Genomic DNA, 23,128 nt, shown 5'->3' on the forward strand with positions numbered 1-23,128 from the left:
CGCCCAAGGATGGAATACTGCTGCCATATCTGGGCAGGAGCTGCTAAAAACAGCCTATTCTGCCTTGACAGAGTACAAAATAGACTTCGTGTCTTAGTGGGGGATGCCCTTTTCTCTTCCCTGCAACCTCTCTCCCATAGAAGAGATGTTGCGAGCCTATCTTTGTTTTATCGTTATTTCCATGGCAGGTGCTCGTCTGGGCTCTAATCTCTAGTACCCCCTCACAAATCTTTTATGAAAAACACCCGTCTAGCTGAAACCACTGTCAAAAATTCCCCCCACTCTTTATCTGTGCCTAAATCCAAACGTAGATTCCATGAACAAAATTTCTTTCTTAGAACTACACGACTGTGGAACTCTGTTCCGTCTGCTTGCTTCCCACCTAACTACAACCTGGATGTCTTCAAGTCCAACGTAAACAAATTCCTGATGAACCGCCCCCTTAAGTAGACATTTTTTATTAAACCCCCACACTACAGTACTGTACATGCAATAACCCTTATCCCTGAGTGGCTTCCGGGCCTTGATAAGTGGTGATCACCTTGTATAAAATAAAGCTCACATTCACGGTTCTAAGGGCAGATTTCAACACTGTTTTGGTATACTTGTCGACGTCAAATGAGGTAGAATAATGGATAACAATAGCAGACTATCATTACAAGACAGAATCAGCGAAAAAAAGCCCAGTTATATTTAAAAACATAGAAGACGCAAACACAAAAATACTTCAACATTTTCCAAACATTGCGCAACATTAGAATACCTATCAGACTGAGAAACGCGACCAAGACTTTTCAGTGGTTCATAGACGAAGTCACTCGTGGACTGCCTTTAGGTTATGCATACATTGACGACATATTAGTGGCAAGTTCGTCCACATAGGAGCACATTCAACATTTCAACCAATTATTTCAGACTATCGGAATACAGCGTGTTCATCATTCCTAACACATGTGACTAAAAAAAAAACAAGGTAAATCAACACACATACACAATGTCATGCACATTCACATACGTATATTACTTACATGTGAATATTATTCACACTAGGAACATATGTACTTATACATATCTAAGCTTTGTGATTATTTTGCTTTCTGTACCAAACATGACTTTTAATAAAGAACGTTTACTTATTGAAAATGACTTGTATATTCTTAGAAAATTGTAGATATAAACATGTTTTGTTATAAAATTTTGATTTATTCAATTTTTTTATTTAAAAATATTTTGTTTACGTTTTTAATTAATAATTGGTAACTGGTTACCGCAATATAAATTATTGCTAAATTTTTCCCTTTATAATAAATATGCACAATTTATTCTTCCTCAACTAATCTAGCAATGGTCATTGGAAAAATGAAACAGTTTTAATCCCAAATTACGTGTATATGGAAAAATTTTTAAAAATGCAGATTAAAACTATTTAATCCAAAGTTAAATGAATGAAAATGTCAATTCTAACACTTTGTTAACTTTATTTCACGGTTTCGCTCCTCTAACAAAAGAAAGAAGTTAAGAAATGATTGAACACCAAATGTTATGTCATATCACTGGTGACTTGAATAAGAGCGTCGTGCGGCTGGTTTTGTTGATGTTAAAATGGTTTAATTTCTCATATACGTAGAACAATGAAAATTAGCACAGTTATTAGTTTTTTGTAGATAAGAACATCACAGATTTTCATATTTCTAGCATCGTTTGATTCATATCGGGAGTTTTTGTAGAAGATGCGGAAATTCAGGAATCAAGATATATCATCTGGAAAATGCTTTCAAAAATAAATTTCTGGCTTGCTGAGCTAAAAATTGGAAGTAAAAATCAGACGGCGCAAGGTATTGCAAAGTGTATGGGAGAGAATTCCATGGACGTTTGCGCTTCTGATCTCACACATAGTGTGTTGTGGATCGGAGTGATATTTTTCAGGGGGATATTTGCTGATCAGGCCCCCCTCTAGATTTTGATAACTATATTAAAATTCCTGAAAATTAAAGCATAAGCTCCTGTAAATGATTTTTATAGTTTACATATATTTCCAGAAAACTGAAGCATAATAAGCTTCTGTAAATTGTGGAAGCCGGTTTAACACATCTAGAGTGAATCTTGCTTCAGTATAGTATGGGAGTCAATGCGTTTTTGCTCCTGGGAAGTTGTCAGCAACCTAGGAATCCATCAAATCGTTTCAACAGACCCTGCACTAACCTTAACATTTTGGTGATTTGACGAATAGTCTTGTGTGCATCTTCATAAAAGGTAGCCTCAGTATGGCTGAGAATTGACTCATAGAGGGCAACCAGATCTAGGGCCTACGGCTACAGATTTCATGACATATTTGAATTTATAATGCCAATGTTTTACAAAAAAATAGTTAACATCGTTTCTTTAGATTTCATCAAGAGTTTCTCATGGTGTGCGTAATTTCAAATAAGACAACCGATCACTGCATAACACTTGACGGGCTCTATTTCACACATAACTCATTTCAAACACTTGTAAATCAGAGCTTCTGACCTCGAACAATGTGTGTTGTGCATAAAGGGGATATTTTGCAGGGGGATATTTGCTGATCCGTCCCAACCTCTTCATTTTTATAGTTTACATATATTTCCTGAAAACTGAAGAATAATAAACTATATCGGATTAACACACCTAGAGTGAATATTGCTTTGGTACAGTAGGGTAATCCACGCGTTTTTGCTTCTGGAAAGTTGTGAGCAACCTAGAAATTCATCAGATAATGTCCACAAGCCCTGCACTAATCATGATCTTTTAGGCGAATAGTCAAGCATGGATCTTCAAAAAAGATTGTTTCACCATGGCTGAGAGTCGCCTCATCAATGCCAGATGAAGGGCAACCAAGTCTATGTGCTGCTGCTACAGATTTCATGACATTGGAATTCACAAGGACAACGTTTTGCAAGAATCTGATGTGACATTGTTTCTTTAATTTCATCAAAAGTTTACTGTGGTGTGCGTGATTTCAAATAAGACAACTGATCACTGCATGACACTTGGCAGGCTCCATTTAACACTTAACTAATTTCAAACACTTATAAATCAGGAACGACAATTAGTTCAGAGTTGTAATTTGCCACATGATTAATAGAGATATAAATCATTGTATATGCACAATTTCTACTAGATCAGCCAAACGGAAGTGGGTCAAGGTCATTACTTATTGAACGTTCTTGTATTAAAAAATCATGCTCAATATACATATATATTAAAACAACAATGATAAAAGGCTTAAACCTTAAGTTGATATAAAATAAACGTTTTTTGAGATGTATTAATTAAAAAACATTTAAAACATTTTATTGAGATGTGTTACATTTAAAAAATGTTAAAAACTGTTAAAACGTTTTATTGAGATGTATTAAATTTTACAAAACTAAAACTGTTAAAACGTTTTATTGAGATGTATTACATTTAAAAGAAATGAAACTGTTAAAATGTTTTATTGAGATGTATTACATTTAAAAGAAATAAAAACTATTAAAACCATGTATTAAATACTGTTAAAATGTTTTATTAAGATGTATTATATTCAAAAGAAATAAAAACATGAAGTTAAAACGTGAACTCGGCATAAAGGCTGTATGTTCTTTTGGATGGTTTTAAAGATTTACACGAGAATAAAAACTTTATTTTTAAAAGTAAATTATTAACATAATAAAAAATCATATTCTTTTCAATCGTTTTTGCATGAGAAAATAACACAAATTTTTTAACACAATAATACAGACACACACATATATACAAGAATATCAAAATATGTTTTTTAACTTTCTCAAAATTTTATCATTTGTGAATAAAACATTCGACCAGATGCCAGACATTCACAAAATCTCAAAACAGTACAATTGTGTTTGTCTATATCTGATTTCATATAAACAGAAGAGCTATATTACAAAAAATATTATCAGTTTTTCTTATTTTACTTTGTAGGGAAAATCAAAACTTACTTGCCTTGCATGTGTGCGTGCTTCAAAGGGTCAATTGTGTCACAAAAATGTATAAAGAAGCTTAAAATGGTTACATCCAATTCATTTTATGAATAACAGTCATGACGTGATGCAAAAGAAACAGGTGAATTAAAAAAAGACGCATACAGAATAGAGGACGAGTTAAAATTTCCTCAAGTTAAGTTTTTGAGTTTGAAGTTTTGACAGCAGAGTGTCGAGTTTAGCAGTTTGGCAACCGAGTACACAGCAAATGTTACGTCTATGCAAGCAATCACATACTTCACAGGAATGAGGTTTATTTTTTTATTCAATTATTTTATTTAAGGGGTGATGGCGCATCCATACTTCATCTCACACATTTCAACTGGCAAATAATTAAAAAATGTTGTCTCTTTTTGAGGAATTGTTTGAATCTCTCTTGCACTTGGTTCACCAGGTATATTTGCAAGGTAGTTTTTTAAAATTGTTTTGTCTGATTTAAGTTCCTACTATAATAACTAGAATACCGATTTTCTAAAACTCAGGTATTTCGTTGTATTTTTGTTTTTGTCACTCTGTTCATCCAAATATTATTCTAAATTTGATTCTTTCTCCTTCTGTTCTCATCTTATTATGTCAACTTTAATAGCTCTGTTTTCTAAGCATGTAGCTGTAGGAATCGTAAAGTCATAGTCGATAGTGTATGGTATGTGCAACTGTAGTTCTCAGGACTTTCTGCAGCATTCAATATTCAACATTTTACAGATTATGTGGATATATTTACACAATCCATTGTATTTAATTGTATAGTAGCCTTCCTCTAGCAAATGTCAAATGGCTCAAACTAACTTTTTTGTTGCACAAACTACACTTGTCATGCTGAGATCGTTCATCTTAGAAGCATTGTTCACAAAACTTTAGAAGTATTGGGCATAAAACTTTGATTGTGAGCAGTCATTATAATTTTTTCCTTATAATAGTGGCACTATACTCCTTTAAGTTAGTCAGTGGCACTATACCCTTTTAAGCCTTCCTTAATTATAAAGTCCTGAGTGAATAAATCTAGAAAATATTTGTCATGCTATTGTTTGGCTCATTTGTTCAATTTTCTGTAATGAAAGTTCTGGAGTATTTTTAAAGACTCGTTTTGGTGATTTCCATAGAAGACTTGTTTTCTGATTCTGTCATATTTGTAAGACGGTCTTGTGCAAAATAGTTGGCTGACTATATGATAGAGGTTGTCCTACTGGTTCTTGCTTCATGATGCTGGTATACAATTTTGAGGTATGGATTTTGGAAGATCATCAGATATTGTTTACCGTATGTGTTTGTATATGACACAATAAGTCTGACTTCTGTAAAAAGGAACCAGGTATTTCACAAGAATGTGGTTTGTCTCTTTCATTTTAATTGTCTTATCACTTTATTTTTCCTGGGGTTGGGGCATTCTACGGGATGACAAAAATTCTCCCATTAGTTTAGTTACTCAAACCAAGACACCTTTTTAAGGTTGTAACCGCCCCTTTAACTGCTATTGTTTGTATTTCTTTTGCACTTGGTTCATCAGGTATATTCGCCAGATATTTTGAAATTCTTCTTCATTAGCCTGGTTGCTCCTATAAAAACTAATATAAAGATTCCAGTTTCTTTTCATGTCGTACAGAAATCCTTGGTATTTTGTTATTTTCTTCCTCTCTGCTCTGTTAAGGCCATCATAATTAGAGATGCTTGCTTCCACTAGGGTTACCACTTTCTCCCTCTTCTACCATATCACTATGTCAGTCTTCCGTATGTGTTTTCATGTGACGTAACAAATTTGACTTCCATGCAAAAGAAGAACCACATATTTCACAAGAATGTGGTTTCTCTCCCGTATGTGTTTTCATATGACTGAACAAATATGACTTCTGTGCAAAAGAAGAACCACATATGTCACAAGAATGTGGTTTGTGTCCCGTATGTGTTTTCATATGATTCAACAAATTTGAATGCCGTGCAAAAGAAGAACTGCATATTTCACAAGAATGTGTTTTTTCTCCCGTATGTGTTTTCATATGATTCAAAAAATTTGAATTCCGTGCAAAAGAAGAACCACATATGTCACATGAATGTGGTTTGTCTCCCGTATGTGTTTTCATATGACTCAAGAAAGTTGACTTCCATGCAAATGAAGAACCACATACTTCACAAAAATGTGGTTTCTCTCCCGTATGTGTTATCATATGACTCAACAAACTTGACTTCCGTGCAAAAAAAGAACCACATATGTCACATGAATGTAGTTTTTCTCCGGTATGTGTTTTTATATGATGCAACAAATGTGATGTCTGTGCAAAAGACGCGCCACATACTTCACAAAAATGTGGTTTCTCTCCCGTATGTGTTCTCATATGAGTCAATAAATTTGACTTCCATGCAAAAGATGAACCACATACTTCACAAGTATGTGGTTTGTCTCCTGTATGTGTTCTCATATGACTCAACAAATTTGATTTCCATGCAAACGAAGAACCACATGCATCACAAGAATGTGGTTTCTCTCCTGTATGTGTTTTTACATGACTCACCAAACTTGACTTCCATGCAAAAGAAGCACCACATACTTCACAAGGATATGGTTTGTCTCCTGTATGTCTTTTCATATGAGTCATTAAATTTGACTTCCGTGCAAAAGAAGAACCACATACTTCACAAGAATGTGGTTTCTCTCCCGTATGTGTTTTCATATGACTCGACAAATTTGACTTCAATGTAAATGAATAACCACATACTTCACAAGAATGAGGTTTGTCTCCCATATTTGCTCGCATCTAATTCCACAAAAATTATATGCAATGAAAGTATGCTGAGATATGCTAATCAATTTCGACTTTAGAAAATTTATATGAAGAAATTATATTATTATAAACTTATTTAAGTCACCAATGATGTAAGGTCCTTCTTCATTTATGTATTTCTTTTCAGTGTTGAACATGCTGAAAATATAAAATAAATTTGAAAAATAGCGTTAATTTAGTTAAATTGAATTTATTATGTTAATTTTTATGAATATAAATTTATAATTAATTAAATTCAAAATAAAATGACTATAGTTTCAATCAATACTGGTTTGTTAACAAAATTATTTTTTTCTACTTTCAAATATTTAACTAAAAAATTTTACATTAATTCATTGAAGAGATTAGGATTGATTATTTATATTATTTTGATTCTTCAGAATACTGTTCTCGTCTTGGGTTTGATTTTCACAACGTCTCTATGTTACCTTCGATTTTATCCAGGTGTATTTTATAGAACTTGGGCATCTTTCCCTTGAACACAGAAATCTATACAAAATTCTATTATTTTGGCAATTGTTCCAGTAACCGCTTAAAACACATGAGCATGATACTCTCATGTACTAAACAAAGGGTTCTATTTTAAAGTTCTACATAATTTGAAATTCTATTTTCCATCTCACAGAGGATTGAAACTTCAACCTTCAGGAGTAAATTACAACTGAATTTATTTAGTACATGAGAGTAGCATGCTGTGTATTGTTAGCGATGACTGATTAAAAGTTGTACATAATTTGAAACTATATTTTCAATATCACTGAGGATTTAAACTTCAATGTTCAGGAGTATGTGACTTACAATTGAATTTTATCACTATTTATTACTCCATATTATATGCATGTGCTGTTTTTTTAAAGCCAGCTTGGTCTTCACTGTTCTTCTCTCTCTATAATTTTTACTTCATCCTATAAATGTAGATGGTTTCCTTTTACATCCATATATATTCCTCCATAACTGATTTTTATATCTTTCAACATATTACAGCTTTTCAATGTTTTTTTTATTTTACTGTTAGTGAATGACATAGCTTACAGTTGTATAATTTTCTACATTTACATGGAATCTCTTGTCATGATTTTTTCCTAAGCAGCTTTACATGCGCAGCATGTTTTGGCGAGTCGAACAACTCTTGAATACTATCCTGACGTTTTATAGATTACAAATTCTTTCTTTCTTTATGGATTACAGATTCTTTCATTTTTTTCTGACAAGTCCTTCATGTATGGTGTACAAACTGTTATCCACATAACATGACAGCAACATTTAGGAGCTATTTTTGATATGTATTGTTATTAGTACATATTGCTTTTGTTCAGTGTTGTAGGAAACAGATTGTTACTTTCTTTACATAATATACTTTGTGAGAATTGAAGTGTTGATACTGGTTACATATTTAAAGATATTATATATTATTATTGTTATTGTGTTATGAGAGTCTTTTAATGATGCTAACCCTATGTGGCATTACATGACTTGGAAAGTAAAAGCGACAAGAGTTTAATTCCTTTGAGTCACATGTTGAAGGTGCACACACGCATGACAGTTGGTAGAAAATGCACTGAACGATGGGGTCAGGTTGTCAGATTTTATATTGTCGGTGGTGAAAGATCAACTTTTCTGATATGCTTAGCTGTTAAACGTAAGCGAACCTGCAAATGCAGGTCACATGTATAGCCCAGAGAAAAAGGCAAAAGACAATAGAGAAGAGAAGGAATTTTGATACTGGTTACATATTTAAAGGTATTATATAATATTATTGTTGTTGTATTATGAGTCTTTTAATGATGTTAACCCTATGTGGCATCACATGACTTGGAAATAATGTTTTCATACTTGTTACAGTATTTTTTAATGTAATCGAGTTATGATCGCACACAGTTGGAAGACTCTATTTATAAACGATACTGCTAGGAACTGACGAATCGAAATAATTCACGTTCTGCTACCAACCAATCACAAACCAGAATTGCTACTTTCTGTAGCAATTTCGCGTTTTTTCTTAGTGTCAACATGGGAAGAATCCTTTGCTCTGTGGATTCTAACTCGAGAACAATCTACTGCGAACCAGTCATCTCGTAGGACTTGTATAGAACAACACACCATCGTAAACTCTTCTGAAACTAAACATGGCTTACACTTCTAGAGGTTATGGACCCAGCGGGCATCTTTATTTCGATGGGTCCGAATCAAAATTCGAATTGTTGCAAGTGAAATTTCTAGGATTTCTATGAATTCAAAAGCTACACAAAGTACTTCAGGAACACAACCTGAAAACAGCAACGACCCCAACTTCATTGAAAAGAATGCAACTGCCTTTGCAAAATTAATACAGTGCTTAGATGATCGAAGTCTATCACTGGTAACGAGAGAAGACTGGGCAATGGCTGCAAAGCATTGAACATATTGAGAGAGAGCATTATTTATAGAAAGGAAAACCCAAAATTAGTTCTTTATATACTGAACTGACCTCTCTAAAACGAATGGAAGCTGAAATCATTACAGACTATATTATAAGAACTGAAACAGGTGCAAATTCTTTTAAAATATCAGATGAAGTTATTAGCGACAGTCTGTTAATTTCTATGGTCCTCAAGGGATTACCAAGTGATTTCAAGCCATTTACCACCGTGATAACCCAAAAATAAAACCCCATGACTTTTAGCCAAATCAAGGTAGCACTCAGAAGTTACGAGGACACTGAAAAAATGATCACAGAAAAAAAACGACTCTACAAACATCATGAAATTTAAAAATGCACACATAAAACACCAAAATTAAATGATACCCATGCCGGGAATAAAAAACGCAACTTTGCCAAAAACAATTTTTCTCCTAAGAAGAGTACAAAAATTATTTGCTATAATTGTAGACGACCTAATCACAAGAGTTTCCAATGTAGATACAGGACTCAAAATGGCGACTCCATTAAAAATGTGGAGAGCTTCATAAGCCAACATACATTTTTATTTCATGTACGTTTGATGCTTCAACAAACAATAATAATTTTGTTGTCAATTGTGGGGCCACAGCACATGTGATCAGAAAGGATCTGATTTTATCAATTTTGATCCCAACTTTAAGCCACAAAATCATTTTGCAGAACGAGCTGACGGCAGTCGAGTAAATGATATCGTTTTGAAAAGAGGCAATGCTAAAATCTCGCTAAGGGACAGTAAATGTGGACTATGTTTCTGTATTCTAGAAAACGCTCTTCTAATCCTGCAATTTAAACAAAATATATTTTCTGTACAAGCTGCAATTAAACAAGGTGCAAATATAAACTTTAGCCTGAACAAATCAAAATATATATACGAATATGCCTATATACAAAACATGTGCTTAAACAAAACACTATCTAAAACACCATATGAAGCTTTCTGTGGTCAAAAACCAAATTTAAGCCGAACGCATATATTTGGTTCAACTTGTTTCGCATATATAAGAGTAAATTAAATATTAAAACCGATACAGGTATATTTGTTGGATACGATAAAAACAGTCCAGTTAATTTGGTATTTTTCCAGAGAAAAATAAAATTTAAAAAATCTGATGTGTAAAATTCACAGACACGTTTAATTTTAAAGACAAAACCCCGTCGTATGAAGAGGATGAAATTATATTTCCTCAAATTATTAAAACAAATGAAGACAATGAAGATGACGGGGATAACAGTATCTATGAAGATGATGATGATGATGATGATGATAATGATTATGTTAGAAAGATACCCAAAAAAATAGAAAACGGCCCAATTTTTTTATGGTCGACAATATGAAAGATTATCAAATCGACTATTGCTATTCAATGGTAAACACGCCAAAAAGCTTTAATGAAGCAATTAATTCAGAACATTGTGATGAATGGAAAATAACCATGAAAAAAAGAAATAGATGCTTTGACCGAAAATAATACCTATACGGTAATACCTCTCCCAAAAGATAAACATGTTATTTCTACAAGATGGATCTTTACAAAAAAGACTACAGCACCTTGAACAGTACAAAGCTAGATTTGTTGCTAAAGGATATTCTTGGATTTATGGAATAGAATATATTTCTATGTTTTCACCAACCACAAACCTACCGACAATCAGAATATTACTGCAAATCGCATCGCAATATGACTTAAACATCCATCGAATGGACGTAGGAAATGCTTATTTGAATGCCCCAATAGACTATGAAATTTGTATTACCCCTCCAGAGGGATTTATAATGAAAAATAAAAATAGCGTGTGGCGACTTAACAAGTCATTATATGGTCTAAAGCAGAATGCTCAGTGTTGGAATACAGTATTTCATGATTATATTATTAAACAACAATTTAGACAATGCGCTGCAGACCTCTGTTCATATACCCAACAGAAAGACAATAAACTACTGATTTTGGTTTTATGGGTCGATGATATTTAAATCACATCAAATTGTGACATAATGTTAACTGATGTTAAGAGCAAATTATGTAAAAGATTCCAAATGACCGATCTGGTTTTTTGGGATAGAATTTACTTAAAGGAAAGTACTTATAATGATGAATCAATCGAGATACATTGACAAAATACTATTCAAATTTGGAATGTGAGAGTGCAAGAAAGACTCTACACCGGTCGAAAATGATATTAATAAAAATATACACACAATCTGAAATAATAGATGAAAATTCATACCAACAAATCATAGGAAGTTTGTATATTTAATGACTGCGACAATACCTGATATACAAAACTGTCACAAAAATTATCAAGATTGACAATGAAGGATTTAAACAGAGCTAAACAAGACCTTCGTTATTTAAAAAGAAACTAAAAAACAGAAGTTAGTATTTAGAAATTTAGGATTTTCAGATTCAGATTGCGGAAACAATGAAGACCGAAAAAGCATATCTAAATCTAAAAGCACTCTACCTTATTTTAGAGCCAGAATTAACTAAAAGCCCTGTAGTAATTAATTGTGATAATCAAGCCAGTATAGTCATAGCACAGAACACGATAATCAACCAAAGATCAAAGCATATATAGATATAAAATACCATTTCATAAAAAAACGAGGTAAAAAGGGAATCTATTATTTTGAATTACAGATCAACAGAACAAAATATCGCTAATGTATTCACGAAACCCACAATGAGAATAAAGTTAAAGGGGTTTGCTTCAAAACTTGGGAATTCGACTGAATAATTTATCACGGGCCTGTATGTATATAAATTTCTATATATTGAAAAAAAAAGGTTCTGGACAAGACGTTAAACTGCATCCATTTTGTTTGTATTAATAATAAGCTAAATTTAATGTAACTGTTTAAACAAAGTATATCTTATTTGATTGGCCTTTAATTTTTCTATAATTTATCTGTTCATATTTGACTTTTAATTGAAATGAACAAAAATAAAGTATAATCTGTATACAGATATATATCATTCCTTATGTTATCAGTGGTGACCATTTTTGTATGTGCAAGTGCGCACATATATTTGCATCAAACAAGTAGTTTTCCAAATATTAAGCAACATAATTCTTTGTTATTGGTGATGACTAATTCTGTATGTGCAAGTACATACTTAATTGGCCGCCACTGATAACAAACAATTACAATGTTTAATATCCAGATACCTACTTGTTTGCAGCAAATTTAAAAGCGATATTCGTTTTCAGCATACCCGAAAAAACATCAAAGTTGTAATGTTAAAGATGATTGTTAAAGTAAAAAGTAAATAACAAAACGAATTAAAAAAAACATGTTGTCAGAGAGTGGGTGCTCATTGTACATTAAATTTATATAGAAAAATGATCCCCACTTTTTGAAAATGTAATTTCCTCATATCATGAAAAATAATTCTCTACACCATTTTTCAAGTATATATTCATTTTCAGCACCCCCGAAAAACCATAAAATAATCTGCTGAAAAAAAAAATGCAAAAACCAAAGAGAATTTTTTCTCCTTTAAACTTGTGAAACAGTAAAAAACATAAAACTTATAAAATTATTTATTTTTTTGTAAACGATAAAGTTATTTTTTATGTTCAAGTCAATATTGAAGACAAAAAACAATCGACAGCGAAAACTTTTCAACAATAAATCAATATTTCATTAGGATTATTCACTTAGTAAATATAGTTATCTCCCTTACATTTTTAACGTATTCTGCAAATGCGCAAAAATCGATACTAAATTCATGTAGTAATACTTACGTTTTTGTTTTATAATCTGCTTTCGATTAACTTTATCTGCTTTTATAAAGGAAACGATTTTTCAAATGTGATTGACTTTACAAGCTCAACTTAACATTCAAGATGACGAACGGAAGAGCAAGTTTGCAGAAAACAAAATTGAATAAAAAAAATAAAAATAAAATTATTTCGAAATAAAGCCAGTCTATTTGGTGAATATCACGGATAAAATTAGTATTATTTTATTTAACATTTTAATATGTACATGAGAGAGAACAAATTACAAGCTCCATCTTTATTAATTCTCTAATTCGTTGCATGGCACATACAATTTAGAAAGCCGGGTTATCTTATTTTTTTGTAGATTTCCGATTATTTTTTTGTGTTTGAAAGATTAAAGACTAAAGTTAATCTCTATATTGGAAAAAATACACGTGGAAAATTTTTTTAATGAACCATGTTTTCATGATGGCGTCAAAGACAATTAGTAAAGTAAAGTCTTAAGATATTGAATTTAAAAAAACAAGAGACAATGCATCGTGCATAATATCTACAGAAGCCCAAAAGTCATAAAAAAGTATTAGGGTTAGGGTTTCAATTTTCAACCCAAAAGCTATCTCAGCTAAACCAAGCAACAAGTGAAGATGCCACACTATGTGAATTGAGGGACACTCTCAGAGAAATGGGCAAGAATATGAAACCTTATTGGCCTATCGAGACGAACTGTCCATTGAAAATGGCATATTATTGAAAGCAAACAGAATAATAATACCTACATCGATGCAACAAGAGGTATTACTGAAAATACATTATGGGCACCAAGGGATGGAGAAATGTAAACTCCGAGCCAAAAGTTGCGTTTTTTGGCACAACGTTAACAAAGACAGCGACAACATAGTACAACAATGTACTATTTGCCAGCAGCACCAAAAAATGCAGAGTGCTGAACCCCTGATGCCCCATGAGATTCCGGTGAGGCCATGGCAGATAGTGGCTACTGACGTATTTCACATTGAGGGTCTCAACTTTATGCGCATTGCGGACTATTATTCCAAGTTCCCATTTTTGCGAGTGTTGAAGGAGTTCTCCAGTCAGGAAGTTATTAAACTGACAAAGCAAATATTTGGAGAACGAGGAATTCGAGAGAGAGTGATAAGTGACAATGTCCCACACTTCCGCTCGATATATTTCAAGCAATTCGCAAAAGAATAGGGTTTTGAACGCCACACATCCTCACCTACCTGGCTGGGATCAGGGTGCATAGCATTCTGATCATAGATTGCGCAAAAAAAAACAAATTTGTTTCTTATTGATGGCACACTTTTCACGGTTGAAGCACAGTCCTTCCTTTTGAGCAATTCTCATTAGATTGTGGAGGTTCCTATCATGCTCCTCTTCGGTTTTTCCAAAGACAATGCCATCGTCAACTAGCCCTAAGGTGCCAGAGCACTTCTCCAGAATCATGTCCATCCTCTGGGCAAACACATCCTGAGACATCACCAGACCAAAAGGCATCCGCTGGAAACAGAATCTTCCAAAAGGGAAAATTCAAGGTAGTCAACAGTTGTGAGGCTGCGTCTTGTTTGATGGACCAATATCCATTCTTGGCATCCAACTTGGAGAAATATTTGGCACCAGAGAGTTTATGTGCAAGTTCTTCCATTGTTGGGGTCTTGTAATGGCATCTCATGATGGGCTTGTTTAAATCTTTTGGATCTAAACACAGACGGAGCTTTCCATTGCCTTTCTGCACATAAACCAAGCTGCTGACCCATGGTGTAGGCTCGGTTACTTTCCGTATGATGCCTTGTTTTGTCATATTTTCCAATTCGGTCTGGATTTCCTCCCTTATATGTATAGGACATTTTCTTTGTGCATGTATGACAGGGGTGTTGTCTGGTTTCAGGACAATGTGATATTCACCCTCAAAATTGCCAATATTGTCAAAACGGTTTGGGTACATATTTACCAGATCCTGTGTTGAACGTACTGAGACTGGTGTTTCCTGGATTGCACAGTGTAACGTTACCAGTCTCAAGTCTCTGATTGAAGGTAGTCCTATGATGGTAGGCCCTTCTGTTGTCACTACAAAGAATTTGATGGTCTTCCATATTCCTTTGTGTGAACAAGCTATTTTAACGGATCCATGTTGGGTAATATGAGAACCATTATAGGCTGTTAGAACCGTCGGTTCATCCTTTGTTGCACTGGGGCAGTCAAATAGCTTTGCTGAACGCTGTATCCAGGGAGTGAAATCTGCATTCAAAAAAGCTGCCTCAAACGGTCATGACTTTGATATGGTACTATTATGCTTGCGTTCGACTCCTTTAGATCATACCCTTCCCTCACTAATATACCAAAGGAATTTAGCAGGGAACATCCCAGTCAAATACACCAACCAAAACGCTAACAAGGAGAAAATAATGGAACGACTGTATAAGAAGCAAGAAAAACAGAAGATATACCATGATCTTTTTTCTTTTTTACATAGACGTCACCACTTATCAAGGCCGGTAGGCCACTCAAGGATAAGGGTTAAAGAGTGTAGAGTAGTCAAAAGGACAATATAGTAATCGATAGTAATGGAAGTTCGGTAAATTTGTTAACTTAAGTGGAACGACTCATCAGAAACTTGTTCATGTTGGACTTGAAGACAACCATATTATAGACAACTGGAAAGCAGGAAAACAGAAGACAATTCCACACACGTGCAGTTCTAAGAAAGAAGCTTTGATCATGGAATCTATGTTTAGGTTTAGGTACAGATAAAGAGTGGGGAAAATTATTGATAATGTTTACAGCTAGTCTAGTGTTTCTTGTGAAAGTTTGGCGAGGGGGGACCATAGATTGAATCTCAGTTGAACACTTTCCATGAAAATAACGATAAAGCAGAGACAAACTCGCAACATCTCTTCTGTGAGATAGAGGTTGCAGCGAAGAGAAAAGGACATCTCCCACCAGGCCACGACGTCTATTTTGAACTATATCAAGGCAGGACAAGTCTTTTCTAGCAGCTCCTGCCCATATGTGGCAACAGTATTCCATCCTTGGACGTATCTGGCTCTTATGTAGATAGAGAATTGCATCAGCAGTGAGATATCTACTGGATCGATAGAAGGATCCGACCATTTTTCCAGCGGCCTTGACAACAGATTTGATGTACATATTCCATTTAAGATCAGGAGTAAAGGTCAAGCCCAGAAGCCTGTCAAAACTTGAGGCCTCCCCAAGACGAGAGCCATTCATTTTAATTGATGCAAGATGGGGGATCAGATCGTTGATGATGTAAAGATAGAAGCTTGGTTTTAGATGCATTAAAAGTAACCAGCCACTCCTTTCCCCATTGTACAACATGATCAAGATCAGAGGAGAGAGAATCGGAGAGAACTTGGTCATTTATTGTCTTAGATGAGCTACCATAGATGGTAGTATCATCAGCAAAAATGTCTATGAATGATGTAAGGATGTGATTTGGAAGATCATTAATGTAGATCAGGAAAAGAGTTGGGCCCAGGATGGACCCCTGAGGGACTCCAGCATTTATACTGTGAGCTTCTGATTTTTGCCCATCAACTACTACTCTTATGAACCTATCAGAGAGAAATGATTTAATAATTGAGAAGACATTTCCAGCAATACCATAGCTGGAGATCTTGTGAAGTAAACCTTTATGCCATACCCTATCAAAGGCCTTTGATATCTCAAGAGCAATTGCCCTAGAAAGGTTGCCTCTGTCGAGAGATTCGCTAATCCAATGAGATATGACTGTAAGCACATCTGCTGTAGATCTAGCAGAACGGAAACCATATTGAGTGTCACTAAGAAGGTTATTTTTGCTGAGATGGTTGATTACTTCTCTATTTAACACAGATTCCAGCAACTTACTCATGACGCACAGGAGACTTATTGGCCTGTACTGAGAGGGGGATGAACGATCACCTGAATTCTTAAATACAGGGCATACTGATGAGATTTTCCAGGGTGATGGGAAGCAATTCTCCTTAAGACAATGTTTAAACAGTTTTGTAAGTATGGGTGCTAGTTCTGGTTGAAGTTTTTTGAGTACTATAATTGGAATATCGTCAGGGCCGGTTGCTTTACTGGAATCAAGGTTTTTGATTAGCTTGGCAACATCACATACAGATATTTGTATATCACATAGTGTGTTTTCTGATACAGGAGGAAATATTGGGGGTTGGCGGCTTTGGTCGCAAAGGGTAGAATTGGCTGCAAAGTTCTTGGCAAAGAGTTTGGCTTTGTCTGATGCTGACGAGATTACCTCAGGTCCATTGATAATAGTTGGGATGGAGCACACGCTTCTGTTCAGGATTCTGTTTGCAATTTACCAAAACTGGTGGGAACCAAGCCGCTGCTCAGCTACTTTGGACTTGACGGACTGAGTATACAACTCTCTTGCGTTCTTTATTACTTTCTTACAATGGTTGCTGGCAGTCCTGAAAGCGGCTTTAGTTTCCATACATCTATTACATTGGAAGCAGTGGAAAAAGTGATTTCTGTGCACAATAGCAGCAGCAAATTCTGGAGAAAACCATGGCTAGCTGTTAGGTTTTTGTTGGAACTTTTTCGAGGGTATGAAATTGTCTATACCTACAATTAACCATTCCGTCAGGTCTGGTACTATAGATGACACATCCTTTTTAAACATGGAACGCAGAGAAAGATCCGATATAAATGTACGGAAACTATCCCAGTCAGCCATAGTGTATCGATATACTATACAATGGAGAGGTATGTCTGAGGACTTATTACATTTCATTTTTATCTTAATTGATACAACTGAGTGGTTGGAAGATCCAAGAGGTGACAGAACGGAAACTGAACATAGTTCAGGGCAAGTTGTGAGAAAAAGGTCTAGGAGACTTGCATACTGGCCGTCATTGTCGGGCACACGGGTGGGTTCGTGAACAATCTGAGTGAGGTCATAAGCAATGGAGAAATCATGACAGAATCTTCCCTCATCATCGGTCTTGTTTGAGTGGGTCAACCATTCCACATTGTGAACATTGAAGTCTCCACATACGTGAATGTTAGCTGAAGGATATGCTGATAGAACTTGGTCAATTTTCTCAGATATGCCTTTAAAGATAGTAACTCTGCTGTTATGGGGGCGATAGAGAGTAAATATAAATGCCGTAGTGTGAGCTAGTGCTACTCGGAAGCACATATAGGGTAAGTTAGGATCTTCTCTGGAGATGTCCCTACCACATGGAAAGCCATCTTTTATATAGGCACATATTCCATGCCCATGGTGATCTTGGGGGTCAGATTTGGAAGTTAGGTTAGAGTATCCTTTAATTACGAACTCATTTAGGGAAATAGTCTGTCCAATTCCAGTTTCACTTAAAAATAAAAGGTCTGGTTTAGTCTCCTGTAATTGGGCTTCAACCTCTGGAAGGTTAGAATGTAGACCCCTGATGTTGGAGAAGGAGACATGGTAGTGGGGGTCTATGTTGGAAGTTTCAGATCCGGGTTTAATCGTGTATTTTTTATTGAAACTTGTCATGATGGAATTTTTGATCAACATACAAAAGAGCTGCCCAGACTGCCCATCGGACGACCTGTACGTGTGTTAAATAAAGAAGCAGATGAGTGGTCTCCTGCAGTTGTCACACAATTTAACCGAGAACGAAGGTCATACATAGTACAGACTCCCCCCGGAAAAACTCTTTGTCAAAATCGACAGCATCTTAGAGTAATCCCCTCCAGAAGCATAGCACATCCAGAGATGCACTCCACTGAAATTCCTCAGGAACCTACCAGGGACGGTTCATCGAGTATAGAGACGGACAGTACACAATGTCAACAGGCACCTTTCAAATGTACACCTCATGGAGTGTCAGACACGGGCACCTATAGCAACAATACGACAGTTCAAACCACCAGATCTGGACGTGTCGTCAGACCATCCCCCCTCAAAAAAAAAAAGATTCAGAGATGAGACAGTTACTAACTGACTTTTTCTTTTCTTTCTTTTAATAAACTGACAGAACAAATGTACATGTATATGTGTTTTCCGTGGAAAACTTAAACGTCTGAGAACTTATACATATACTTCCTAATATATGTATATTTTTTTATGACAGTAATGTGTGTATATATATATATATGTATTTATTTATTTTCATTGCATTTGAAAAACGAAAAACAAAGCTTACTCACAGTTTGAAGCTTGGTGCCAAGTATTAATTTTTCCCATGCGGTCTGAACGTGGCCAATTTTATTCATTTATTTATTTTTTTTATATTTCTTTTACTGTCGTGTGTATATAATAGGGACGACCTGTTCGTAAGGTTTCCCAAATGGGAAACACCACCGCTTGCCACCATGAAACATTATGTAAAAGAATACCAAAACATGAGATTCATTTATGAGAAGCGAAGTACGGTCTCCATTTTTTTTATTGAACTCCAGTTCCGTGTCCAACGGAAGTATATCCGAGACTTCTTTACTGAAGAGTTCTTTAAGGGGAGGTAATGGTTCATACTATCACAGACCATTAAAAATAAATTTAACAAGATCGCTGATTAATAGAATGTTTTCACTAAGGCACATCCACACATACATAAAATAAAAATATAGAAATAACTCCAGAAAATAACGACACTTGACAAAGAACTCAAAATTATTGTATTAAGATGAAATAACATTTATTTACGTGTTAGAAATATTAATTCAAATCGTTCAAACGCAAATGTTTTCTTGTAACGAGTGTTCATTATGCAGGCTTAGTTAAATGAGGATCTCGTGAGAATAGCATGAAGTTTAAGATTACTGATTTTTATGAACAGAGTGTCACGTGTGGCTTGAAATGAATGTAAATGCTTTCTGAGAGAAAAACAGTTATTAAACCATGTAAGCAAATTTGTGTGATAATTTTTATCATTAAAACCACATCAAATATTTTTACAATTATATTTTTTTTTTTGTGAAAATATTTAATGAATACTGCTTATCGTAATGTCCCTGAAATATTAAAAGTATTTTTAATTGTTAACATCTACAATGTTTTATTTAATATAAAAAAGCAAACAGAAATTCATGCATAGTTTTTTTAATTTAAAAAGACAATAATTTGCGATTTTAGTCATCATATCGGTGTCACTGGACACATGTATCCATAAAAATAAAACTGAGTTTTTAAAGAAAAGGAAATAATAAAATCCATTCAATAATTAATATTTTAAAGTTTATTATCCATTTTCATATTAAGTTAAATGGGTTATCTTTCAGATGCAAGGTTCCTTGTTTACTTGCGATTGTAACGATGTAAGATTCCGTTGTACGGAAGACCAAATCAGCCATAATTTAAATATTTAAATTTATTTACTGAATTTAAATATTTAAATTGATATACTGTTTAAATGATAATATACGTCTACGATGTTTTTATTGGCGCTTTTCTTCGTATTTTTTAATAACATTTTTTTGCACCATTTACAAGTTTTTTTTTTACAAATAATTTTTTTAATACTGTAATAGTAAAATTATTTTAGTAAAATTCTATATTGGATACGTTTTTTTTTATGAAGTTTAAGTAAAAAAAGTTCACTTTTTTTATTATTAAAAATACATTTCATGAAAACACTCATTATAAAATGTTCACGTTGTTTAATTAAAAGTTCTCAATTTTAATCTAATAGTTTTATAATTTTGTTATTTTGTTACAAATTTCTAATAAAGATTATTTTAATTTTAACGGTAATTTGGTTTTCATTATAAACTCCGTCATGTTAAAGGCTTGAAAATCACTTTAAATCAATTTTAATATTAAAAAAAAAAAGAGAAATCAACAGGAAAAAAATCTCGTGTGAAAACATTACGAGATACTTTTTCCGTATAATTAATAAATGTATCTTTATTTTACTATTACAGTATTAAAAAAATTATTTGTAAAAAGAACTTGTAAATGGTGCAAAAAAATGTTATTAAAAATACGAAGAAAAGCGCCAATAAAAACATCATAGACATTTTGGCCGATTTGGTCTTCCGTACAACGGAATCTTACATCGTTAAAACCGCAAGTAAACAATGAACCTTGCATCTGAAAGATAACCGTTAAATGAAATGACAAAAAAATAAAAAATAAATAATAATAATAATAATAATAATAATAATAATAATAATAATAATAATAATAATAATAAAGTAAACCAGTTTAAAATACAAATAACGATTTACTAAACGACGTTTTATTTACTGGATTTTTTTCCGGCATTCACCGGAAATTATTATCTCCCTTAGTAAGTTATATTTGTTTATATTTTTAACCTTTTAATTAACACACGCATATTGAGAGTAGATATTGTAAAAAAAAAAAAAACTGAAAGAAACAAAACAAACAAACAAGCAAAAACATATATAAAGATGTATATTTAGCAAAATAAAATTGTGAGTAGATACGGTAAAACAAAAAAATGAAACAAATAAAATAAAATAAAACAAACAAAAAACATTGTTGATAACACAAAGAGATAAAATAAGAATCAAGAAGTTATAAAGAGCTGAATGGGGAGTCGTATACGTAATGAAATGAACAACACAACTAGAAGGAAGGGGGTCGGACATGTGGGTAAAGAAAATAAACAAAGTTTGTAGTTAAGATGAAATAAAAAAATAACGTTAAAAATATTAAAAAGTGTCTTTAAGAAGGAGATATATAATGTTTCTTACCGGAAATGGTTTAGAACGACGAAGGACAACAGAAGATAAAAGACAGAGATATGTGGGGGGTAAAAAGGCTGCAGAGTAGGGAATAAAACACCGGTCAACCTGCCGGTGTTGACTCAGGGCAAACTCTATGAGAAAAATGTCCGGCCAAGGGAGATAACTGTTGAAGAGGCTAAACTAAAAGACAAGATACATGCAAACTGGACAACTATTAAAAAAAGAAAAAAAGAAACCAACTTTTATAATTATTGTTATTTATTTATATATTGTAAAAGTTAATCTTGGAACTTAACTCTAGTGTTTTGTAAGTAAAGTACTTTTAATTGAATCGATTTTTAACTTTATTTTCACTTCAAAATATTCGTGTTTTTTTTTTCTGATTATATATATCTATATATATCTATAAAAGTGAACGTGTCTGTCTGTCTGTCTGTTTGTCTGGGTGTCTGTGTGTCTGTCTGTCTGTGTACATTTCCCTACACAATAACTCTGCTAATTTTTAGTATATAGACTCGAAATTTGAAATACCGGGTACTGAGATTTGGGAAAATCGATGTGACGGGTGTCAGCCAGAAATTTGGCTGTTAAGGGGTCAAATTTCAACGATTTGACCTTTAAGAACTCTACCAAACTCCTCCGACAATTTTGGGTCTAGACACTTGAAATTTTAGATATAGGTTCCTTGAACCTGGATCTACCTTAATAAAGTGATTTGAGCCCGAAACTATAAATTTTAAGGGGTCATAATAGGGGTCAAAGTTTTAAAAAATTAACCATTTTTTTTTTGTTTTTTTGCTTTTTTTGCACAGCATACACCTCCAAACACCCGAGCAGCGCCGGGCACCCCTGCTAGTATATATATATATATATCTATATATATATTACATAGAAAAATGCTATATTTTGTACAAACAAGTTTTTTTTTAATTTTTTAAAATTAAATTTAATATCTTAGGTTGCTTTACTAATTATTTTTGAAATAGACTCAGAAAACTAATATTTATCTTTTTAAAGGATTTTTACAATGAATTTATTAACTTCAAAATTTAGCTGAATTAGTGAGCTCGCTGTGAAAACATTTTTCATAACTTTTTTTATTTTCATGTGTACAAATATTTTTTTCCTTTTGGAAATTAACTTTAATCTTTCAAATACTATCAAAAAGTAGTCGGAAACCTACAAAAATATTTTCATTAGGCACCGCCAAAAATGGCCGAAAAATCAAGTTGTTGTTGTTTTTTAAAACTAAATTACATTTATTAAAATCCATTATTTCTGAGTAACTTTTTTTTTCCAGAAAGATAAAACCCTGAATTTTATCATATAGAAAACAGAATAATGTAAAACTTTTTGTACTATTTTTAATTAAATTTTAAATGTTAAATTTTCCCCAAAAGTTAACAATTGACATTTTTGTCTTGCACAAAAAAACTTACTTATATATTTAAAAAAAAAGGTTTTTGAAATAATTAATTTATTTATTTATTGTCTAA

At 33.4% G+C, this 23,128-nt stretch overlaps 1 long non-coding RNA gene across 1 annotated transcript; it reads right to left on the bottom strand.

Annotated features, from left to right (window-relative positions):
• Positions 1-3,508: 3,508 nt before the first annotated feature.
• LOC145270791 (uncharacterized) lies at positions 3,509-21,738 on the bottom strand. The gene is made up of 2 exons (XR_013865562.1): positions 21,639-21,738; positions 3,509-6,919 (listed from the first exon to the last, which is right to left on the bottom strand). It is a non-coding gene; the product is annotated as an uncharacterized LOC145270791 (long non-coding RNA).
• Positions 21,739-23,128: the final 1,390 nt, after the last annotated feature.

This window comes from Euprymna scolopes, chromosome 46, assembly GCF_053919585.1.
Source record: "Euprymna scolopes isolate OS-2025 chromosome 46, ASM5391958v1, whole genome shotgun sequence".
Classification (NCBI taxonomy): Eukaryota; Metazoa; Mollusca; class Cephalopoda; order Sepiida; family Sepiolidae; genus Euprymna; species Euprymna scolopes.